The sequence below is a fragment of the Alosa sapidissima genome, chromosome 13 (assembly GCF_018492685.1).
Source record: "Alosa sapidissima isolate fAloSap1 chromosome 13, fAloSap1.pri, whole genome shotgun sequence".
Taxonomy (NCBI): Eukaryota; Metazoa; Chordata; class Actinopteri; order Clupeiformes; family Clupeidae; genus Alosa; species Alosa sapidissima.
This window is the reverse complement of record NC_055969.1, coordinates 21,051,085-21,061,084: the sequence shown is the minus strand read 5'-3', so window position 1 is coordinate 21,061,084 and position 10,000 is coordinate 21,051,085. Positions and strand designations below refer to the sequence as shown.

At 45.4% G+C, this 10,000-nt stretch overlaps 1 protein-coding gene across 4 annotated transcripts in view; it reads left to right on the top strand.

Moving 5' to 3' along the window:
• Positions 1-10,000, top strand: part of LOC121679687 (seizure 6-like protein) — a 65,099-nt gene that overhangs the window by 27,369 nt on the left and 27,730 nt on the right. The gene's annotated exons all lie outside the window — the stretch shown is intronic.

The following is a 10,000-nucleotide window of genomic DNA, read 5'->3' as shown; positions in this document are numbered from 1 at the left end:
AGTTTCAAAAAGTGTCCCGTTCAGTTTTTTATATTTAATTGGCTATGTGCTTATAGCTTAACTTAGCCTAACATTACTTGGAGGTTGCTATTACTGTTATTTGGATCCAATGAGTGAGACGAGGCTTGGAATTTCACCATTCTGGGGGCAAGGCCACCTTCAGTTGGGCATATTTGGTGGAGGGCACAAAGGCCACATGTTAGGGCACCAAGGCCAAAGTTAACTATACAGTAGTAGGCTATAAATGATCAAAGTTGTATAGCCTATTCACTGCAGTAGACCTGCATCACTGTGTGAAACATTACAAAAACATGGAACATGACATATTACATAGAACTGCAAATCATCTGATCATCTAATATTTACAGATATCTAGGCTATATTTAACATTTATTTTATATTTGGCCTGTTATGAAATCATGTATTGAACAATTTGAGCACAGTTCAGCTTTAAGAAACTAAAATAGCCTACTGTAGATGCATGCTTAGCATTTTGTGATCTACTTTCACAAACTCTTAGTCAGCTGTCCTCTGATTTACCGATATCTAGGCGATATTTGTAACATTTATTTTGTATTTGTCCCATTATGAAATCATGTGGAACAATTTAAACACATTGTAAAACTTAAAGCCCAAATTTGGAGACATCCATGCATGTCGAAATTTATAGTACAGCGGCTAAGCACCGGAATCGTTGTTTTTGCAGAAAGCATGAAACTTGGCACAGTTATACTACTACCCCTAGTGATCAAAAATTGAAATGGACCCCAACACATAGCGCCCCCTAGTGGCCTTCATCTTGAATTAAAATATGGCTACCATTCTTAATAGAATTGTTGATACAACTTCAAAATGAAACCAGATAAAAAAGTCTTTTAAGTTCTAACACTCAATTTTTGGGGTCAAGGAAGCTATTGACATGATTTCCAAACAAACTTGATGTTGGCCATTTTGAAATCCAATATGGCGGATACCAAATGTGAAAATATAGACCATCTCTGGTTACTCATGATAGAAATATCATTCAAAAACTATTTCAAAGTTTGAACAGTCATTTTATAACATGACAACCTCTATAATACACGAGGCATCAAGTATAATCTGGTAAGATTCCAATATGGCCACTATGTGTAAGAAAATGAGCCAATTATTCTATATCTTGGTTAATTGAAGTAACTACCTACATCATCAATAAATTCTTATTTTATCTTTCTGAGCAAACCTTAACTCTTACTATACACTGCTCAAAAAAATTATACACTTTAAAAAATAAATAACATCAGATCTCAATGGGGAAAAAACATCATGCTGGATATCTACATTATATTACATTTGTCTGACGCATTTTAGCCAAAGCGACTTACAACCTGGGAAACAGTTTAACGCTTTTAAAACAATTCTCTCAACAATTCTAGAACAATTTAAAACAATTCAAAAAGGTAGAGTACAATAGGGAAAAGTGCACCAGTGAGTGCTGTTTTTATACAGTCAAGTCAGGTGGTAAGTGCTAGAATTAGCTAGTTGTAAGTAGTGCTACGAGAGGAGAAATTCTCTGAAGAGCTGGGTCTTCAGGAGTTCTAGTAGCTCTAGTAGGAACTGGTAGTGCGTTCTACCAACGAGGAACAACAGATGAAAAGTTTGGATTGACCTGAGCATACAGGTGGCAGAGCTAGACGATGTTTGTCTGAAGAGCGCAACGGTCGGGGGGTAGCATATGCCTGTATGAGGGCATTCGAGTAGGTGGGAGCAGTAGGTTTAGCTGGGAGGACCAGCAGTTTGGTTTTTGAGAGGTTTAGCTGGAGGTGGTGTGCCTTCATCCATGTAGATATGTCTGGGAGGCAATCCGAGGTCCGTGCCGAGACCAAGGGGTCATCAGGTGGAAAGAACAGATAAAGCTGTGTGTCATCTGCATAGCAGTGGTATGAGAAGCTGTGTGAATGGATAATCTGTCCCAAAGAAGTGGTGTGGATAGCAAAGAGAAGGGGGCCCAGTACTGAGCCCTGGGGGACCCCTGTGGTGGGATGGTGAGGTGCGGACAGCTGTCCAAGCCATGATGCATTAAACGAGCATCCTGTGAGGTAGGATTAAAACTGATATGGACTGGGTAATATGTTAGGAACAAAAGGATGCCACTTCGTTATTTGGGAATGAAAATGATCAATCCACAGAGGACTGAATTCAATGACCCCCCGAAAATCTAAGTGGAAAAAATGACTCCGCAAGCTAGTCCATTTTGCTTGAATTTCAGCGCAGCAACTAATGATGGTACTCAGTAGTTCGTATGGCCCCGACATGCTTGATGGCATCGGGGCATGCTCCTAATGAAACGGCGGATGGTGTCCTGGGGGATCTGCTCCCAGATGTGGACATGGCCATCACTGAGCTCCTTGACAGTCAGTGGTACAACCTGGCAGTGTTGTATGGACCAAAATATAATGTCCCAGAGGTGTTTAATCGGATTTAAGTCAGGAGAGTGTGGGAGGACAGTCAATGGTATCAATGCCTTCATCCTCCAGGAACTGCCTCCACATTCTCGCTACATGTGTCCAGCCATTGTTGTGCACCAGGAGGAACCCAGGGCCCACTGCACCAATACAGGGTCAGACAATGGGTCTGAAGTTTTCATCCTGATGCCTAAGAGCAGTGAGGGTGCAGTTGTCTTGCCCATAGAGGTGTGTGCGTCCTTCCAAGGATGCAGATTATCACTGGTCATGCTGAATGATGTTGCAGGCAGCATTACATTCTCCAAGACATCTTTAGACGTCACGTGCTCAGGGTGAACCTGGTCTCATTTGTGAAAAGCACAGGGCGTCAATGGCGAACCTGCCAATTTTGTATTCTATGGCAAATGCCAATTGAGCTGCACGGTGCTGGGCAGTGAGCATAGGTCCTTCCAGAGGCCATCGGGCCCTCAGGCCACCTTCATGAAGTCTGACAGTGTGGTCAGAGACAGTCACACCAGCGACCTGGAGAGGTCACTGTTTGTTGTTGCACAAAGGAGCAGATACTGGTCCTGCTGCTGGGTTAAGGACCCTCTACTTTGAGGATAAAGATGGAAAATGTATAATTTGCCACCACCTCTAAAACCATTCCTGTTTTTACAGACCTATCTCCCTTCTTGTCAAAGTTTTTTGAGAAAGTGGTCTTCAAGCAAGTCTTGGACTTACTATATCAGAACAACCTGCTAGACCTTATGCAGTCTGTTTTCAAGAGTCATTCTACTGAAACTGCTTTTCTGTCTGTGACCGAAGCATTGAGAGTAGCTAAGTCCTCATCTAAGTTGCTAAGTCATTAGTATTCATTCTACTAGACTTATCTGCAGCCTTCGATACTGTTAACCATGACATTCTCCTTTCTACACTATCTGAACTGGGATGTCTAGGAAAGCCCTTGACTGGTTTAAATCCTACCTTAAAGAGCACATGACCTCACCACAGGTGTGCCTCACGGATCAGTATTAGGGCCCCTACTTTTCTCTATATACACACTTCCTTGGGTTGATTATCACTGCTATGCGGACGATACTCAACTTTACCTGTCTTGAGCTTTTGGTGTTTCCACCACAAAGCACACCCAAGGACTGGGCGCTGAACGCACTAGCAAGTGTCCTAAAAGTGCTGGTTCACTGACTAGCAAGAGCCCTAATGTGTCAGGAGGGAGCTAAACTCATAAGGTATTACATATTTAAATTAGAGTTTTTAAATTTTAAATTATAGGATGCAAAATGTTAAACTACAATAAAACAAAATAGACCTTTTCAAACAATCACTATAAGCTTTAAAAGAAACTTTAGCATATGCTAATTGGCCCCACCCACCTCAATTGAATTAGGCTAACAGTAGGATGTGTTGGACTGGGTTATGTACTAATTTATCTAACTATGACTGGGTGTATGTACTAATTTATCTAACTCTGGGATAGAAGACAAAAAAGCTAATTTCCAAAAGGCAGCATATGTTTCTTTAAGAGACTTGACAGACACTAGCATCCATGGGTTTTAGCCTCCTTGCTAGCATGCCAGCCTCTAGGGGGCAAATTAGAAGGATTGAGCCCAGGCAAGTGCAGGGTTTAGTCACACAGTCGAAACTTCACACATAGCCTAAATGCACCCCAGTTTTTGACTCAGTGTCAGAATGTATGGCTACTTCCTTAAAATCCAACATGTCTGCCATTTTAATTATGCTATAGACACGTCATATTATGTGTTAAAAACAGCATAGCATTATAAATGTAGAAAAAAAGGGCATATTTTGGTGGCCATATTTGAAGTCACGATAGGGGCCACTAGGGGGCGTTATGTGTTGGGGTCCATTTCAATTTTTGATCACTAGGGGTAGTACTTTACCTGTACCAAGTTTCGTGCTTTCTGCAAAAACTGAACGCTTCAGGTAAAAATCTGGCCTTAGCCGCTGTACTATTACTGCAAATTCAAAACTGGATTACTCTGGAACGGCTAACTGTACAGGGGACTGCTTTACACCTTTGTGTTCGGTAAGGTCTGCTGTTTATTCTGATATATGGTTTGTCATGTGTTAAACGAAAGGTTCGTGAAGTATTGCACCGAGAGAGAGGAATGGGTAGGGAGATGGACGCAAAACCTTCAGTAGAATTTATGATTAAATTGAATTATATTATTTACTTTTCTCGCGAACCGTTCACCACAGCAATTCGCCGCTAACATCGTTTAAAAGCTGAGAAAAAGCTCTTTCATATGATACTTGTGATGTCTGTGTGATGAGTAGGCTACTTCAAGCGAGTAGTTCAACTGAGAAGAATGGACGCACTTTCTATCTTGCGCTGTCACTTTCTCCACTGTGTAAAAGACTAAATTAATTTGCGCTGTGAATATTTTGACAGGCCATAGGCTAAATAAAAATCGCTATTACGGCTCCCACACACAGCTGCGTTCCGTCAACGCATTCCAGTGGGTGTTCCCGACGGTAGCTATGCAAATGACTTGATGTAAAACCGTAATGTGATTGGTTGGTGCCGTCCGTAGATTGGCTTGATTGGCCGGTGCCGTCTGTCGGTGCAGCAACAGCTGAACTCCTCAACGCGAGCAGCGGGAGAAACGTGACGCGACGGACCCACAATTCAGTTCGGCAACGGATCACGTGAGCCCATTTAAAGTGAATGGGATGCGTCTCCAGCAACGCGATGCACGCAGCTGTGTGTGGGAGCCGTTAGTAGGACGCAAAGCAGAATATTGAAAGAAGGGTACCAAGGCCACCGTGGCCTGTACCTCTGATTTTCAAAGGGACATCACGGCCAACGCAAGGGGCAACAACGTGGCCGCCGTGAAACCAGAGTGAGACCAAATTAAGTGTTCGAAATAAAACTTTAGGCTACTGTGTTCTTCTGATAACGTGAGTGGAATCGAACGCGATGTGGACGCGTGTGAAGTGACATATTCAGAGGAAGTGACATCACTGAGATGACACTACATACATGGTGGTAGTGAGGGTATATGTGACTAATGCCCCCCCCCCCCCCCCCCCCACACACACACACACACACACACACACACCAACAATCAGATACCCACATGCACTCAGTAGCGTAGTGATGGTAATTTTGATACCACAGATGAAATTGATAGCCAGATGATTTTTCTGGCGTCTGACTGAAAGACGCTGCTTGTTCTGTCAGTGTAAATCTGAGCAGAGCACTTAATGGTCGAGGCTTTTTTGTGCCTGAGACGGCCCTCTGTCTGTCTGTGGAGAGGATGGTGATGGACCTGTCTGTCTGTGGAGAGGATGGTGATGGAGTGAGACCGGGATGGAGTGTTCGAAATAAAACTTTATGCTACTGTGTTCTTCTGATAACGTGAGTGGAATGGATTTAATGTGGACGCGAACATAAAAAGACGCAGAGTGGCTAAATGATACAGTGCAAGTTTTGCGGTAAAAATGTTCCGCCTTAAAATCAGTTGTAGCCTAATCCGAATAGCAGTTAAAACCATCAATTAGACAACAGAATCAGTAGGGTACCAAATTTGCTTCATTGTACCAGGCCTACTGTATGTCAAAAGCAGGCTCGGATGAAGCTGGGAAGGATTAAACACACGGTTTCAACACCGTGGTAATCAACCGTGATAATTATGATATTTCAAAAGAAAACGGTAATTGTTATCGTCAACATTTTTATCACGGTTTATCATTATACCCCGGTAATCGTTACATCCCTAGTGTGTATGTGTCTGGATATGTGTCTTCATGTGTGTCTGCATGCATGTGTGTGTGTGTGTGTATGAGTGTGTGTGTGTGTGTGTATGAGTGTGGGTGTGTGTATACACTCTCCTGACTGTACTGAACCTGAGGCCCTGCCGTGCTGTACAGAGACGCCTAAACTGCACTCAAAAATGTCTTTGTTGTCAGAAAATAGAAAAACGGTTCAAGAAAGAAAAAAGATGTGTCTGGGTATTCTTAGGCATTCCCTTCATGATGATTCTTTGCTGTTTACAAATGATGACAAACGCCTAAAGCAGTGAAACAAACAGCATGTTGAGAAAAGCAGTCTTGTCATTAGAATTTTTGTAGCTGTTTATGACTGAGGTATAGGCACATGTATTTTCAGCAGCTGCATATTTAGATCTTGCCTTGAATGTGTGTTTGTGTGTGTGTGTGTGTTTGTGTGTGTGTGTGTGTGTGTGTGTGTGTCTGTGTCTGTGTGTCATCTATAGACTTCCTGGCAGTCAGTTGCCAGTCAATGATTCAGGCATTACTCGGTGGTGCTGTTTCTCCATGAGATGGACGCTCTTTGTACTGGACACTCGCTGAGCATCACAGCTCAATATTTATTTGTCAGTATTACTTTTGAGTCTCCCAGTTTCATTAATACTAATTAGTCTTTATTATTTATTATAACCATACTCGGTAAAGTATTTACTTATTGATGATAATCTCCAAAGGAAGTGACATATTCAGAGGAAGTGACATCACTGAGATGACACTACATACATGGTGGTAGTGAGGGTATCTGTGACTAATGCCCCCCCCCACACACACACACACCAACAATCAGATACCCACGTGCACTCAGTCACATAGTGATGGTAATTTTGATACCACAGATGAAATTGATAGCCAGAAGTTCATTTTTCTGGCGTCTGACTGAAAGACGCTGCTTGTTCTGTCAGTGTAAATCTGAGCAGAGCACTTAATGGTCGAGGCTTTTTGTGCCTGAGACGGCCCTCTGTCTGTCTGTGGAGAGGATGGTGATGGACCTGTCTGTCTGTGGAGAGGATGGTGATGGACGAGGCTTTTGTGCCTGAGATCTCAGGCTCACACACTCTCCAGGGTCTCACAAAGGGCTTTCAGATATAACCTCCGGAGTATATGCAGAGGTTTGTCAAACGGAGGTCCTACCCTTCGGATGATTCAGATATGATGCTAACCTGCGGACCTTATACGGACCTATGTGCACAGCAAGCTTTCTCCACTACTCTCCTCCTCTGCTCTCCTCACCTCTCCTCTCTCCTCCTCTGCTCTCCTCTCTTTACCTCTCCTCTCTCCTGCTCTGCTCTCCTCTCTCCTCTCCTCTCCTCTCTTTACCTCTCCTCTCTCCTCCTCTGCTCTCCTCTCTCCTCCTCTGCTCTCCTCTCCTCTCCTCCTCTGCTCTCCTCTCTTTACCTCTCCTCTCTCCTGCTCTGCTCTCCTCTCTCCTCCTCTGCTCTCCTCTCCTCTCTTTACCTCTCCTCTCTCCTCCTCTGCTCTCCTCTCTGCTCCTCTGCTCTCCTCTCTCCTCTGCTCTCCTCTCCTCTCTTCTCCTCTGCTATCACTTCTCTTCTCCTCCTTCCCTCTCTTATCTCTGTCATACATTTTCCTCTGTTCTCCCATGTTTTTTTCTCCTGTCCTCTCCCTTCCTCCTCTCCTCCCATCTCCTCTCCTCCTGTCCTCCCATCTCCTCTCCTCCTGTCCTCTCCTTTCCTCCTCTCTTCCTGTCCTCTCCCTTCCTCCTCTCCTCTCCCTTCCTCCTCTCCTCCCATCTCCTCTCCTCCTGTCCCTCTCCCATCTCCTCTCCTCCTGTCCTTTCCTCCTCTCCTCCCATCTCTTCTCCTCCTGTCCTCTCCCTTCCTCCTCTCCTCCTGTCCTCTCCTTTCCTCCTCTCCTCCCATCTCCTCCTGTCCTCTCCTCTCCTCCTCTCCTCCCATCTCCTCTCCTCCTGTCCTCTCCTTTCCTCCTCTCCTCCCATCTCCTCTCCTCCTGTCCTCTTCTCCCATCTCCTCTCCTCGGTGGCCAGCTGATTTCTCGGTGGTGTTGTGGTGGAGGCTGCAGACGTGTGAGTGTGAGTGTGAGTGCTTCCCGTGTTACATAAACCCCTGGTGTGTGTGTGTGTGTGAGAGAGTAGGTGTGTGTGTGTGTGTGTGTATGCATTGTGTAAACGCCTGTTGAGACGGAGGCGAGAGAGAGGCGGAGGAGGCTGAGGGGTTGGGTGGGGTGGCATAGCTGGAGAATCCCATGTGTGGCGTCTAGTGACGGAACTATATAACAAGCAAGCGTGTGTGTGTGTGTGTGTGTGTGTGTTGGAGGCGGGGAGGGGGGCAGCTGTGTGTCTAAATAGCCATTCCCTCACTTTCTCTCCCCCCTCCTCCCCCTCTCTCTTCCTTCCTTCCTCTCTCCCTCTCTCTCTCCCTCCCTCTCTCTCTCTCCCCCTCTCTCTCTTGGCACAGTGAATGAGACAGATGATTAAAGTGAGTGGCCAAAGGATGGAGAGAAGAGGGGGAACGTGCTGGAGAATGAATGGCCAAAGCACTGGGCAGCCTGGGGCCCTGCCTGGACCTGACCCCGGGGTAGGGTGGGGGTGGGGGAGGAGAGGAGAGGAGGAGGGGAGGGAGGAGAGGAGAAGAGAGGAGGAGGGGGGTGGGGGAGGAGAGGAGGGGGGGGGACTCACTGTTTGAGATGGATACTGGGAACCGCCAGCTGCACTTTTATGAGAGCTCTGGAGAGAGAGAGGGGGGGAGAGAGAGAGAGACAGAGAGAGAGAGGTAGGGAGAGAGGCTAAGATGGTGTTTTAGCATGCGTAGGGGTGTGTGTGTCTGTGACACCCATTGCTTCTCCTGACATGCTCCACTGCACTCCATCCAACTCCCCCCTACCCAGCGCATACACACACATACACACATGGGTACACACACTCACACACAGACACACACAGAGACAGACATGCACACACACACACACAAACACAGAGAGAGAGAGAGAGACGGACAGACAGAAACATATACACAGAGAGAGAGAGAGATACGCACACAAAAAAATCACCCTCCCACCTCGAGAAGCGAGGATGGCCTGATTCAGGACTATGCAGCCTCTTCTACAGCCAGGCCTTCCCTCCTGCCAGTGTGTGTTTGTGTGTGTGTGTGTGTGTGTGTGTGTGTTTGAGTGACAGTAGGTTGGCCTACGTCCCACATGCGCCATCTCCAAATAGCTGCGGTGAGAATGGGCCCTTCTTGCACTCCAGTGTCTCTGAGCTCATTCGCATGCAGGCTGCATTCAAACCACCTCTTCAACTCAGCTCAACACACACACACACACACACACACACACACACACACACACACACACTCTCTCTTTTGCAAACACACTAACACATATATACACTTAAAAGACTCCTCACACACATGCACACTGTTAAACATTCACATATATACACATAAACACACTCTCAACATATTCTCTTTTGGAAGCACACAGATGCATCACACACACACACACACACACACACACACACTCAATTTCTAAAACACTTAATTGCTAAAACACAATTTGGAAACAGCAAATGGAAAGCAAATGTTCAGGGCCATACGATTTGTTTACAGTATTGTACAGTAAACAGCCTACAATGCACTGTACTACAGTGTCCAATAAAAATCCTCTTTCTTGCCCTCCTCCTCGTCCCCCACCTCGCATATGCACTCATCCTCGTCCTCTCACATAGTTTCTTTTATCCATTCTCAGACTTTCTCATTCCCTTCAACACCCTCTTTGCTCTCTAAACT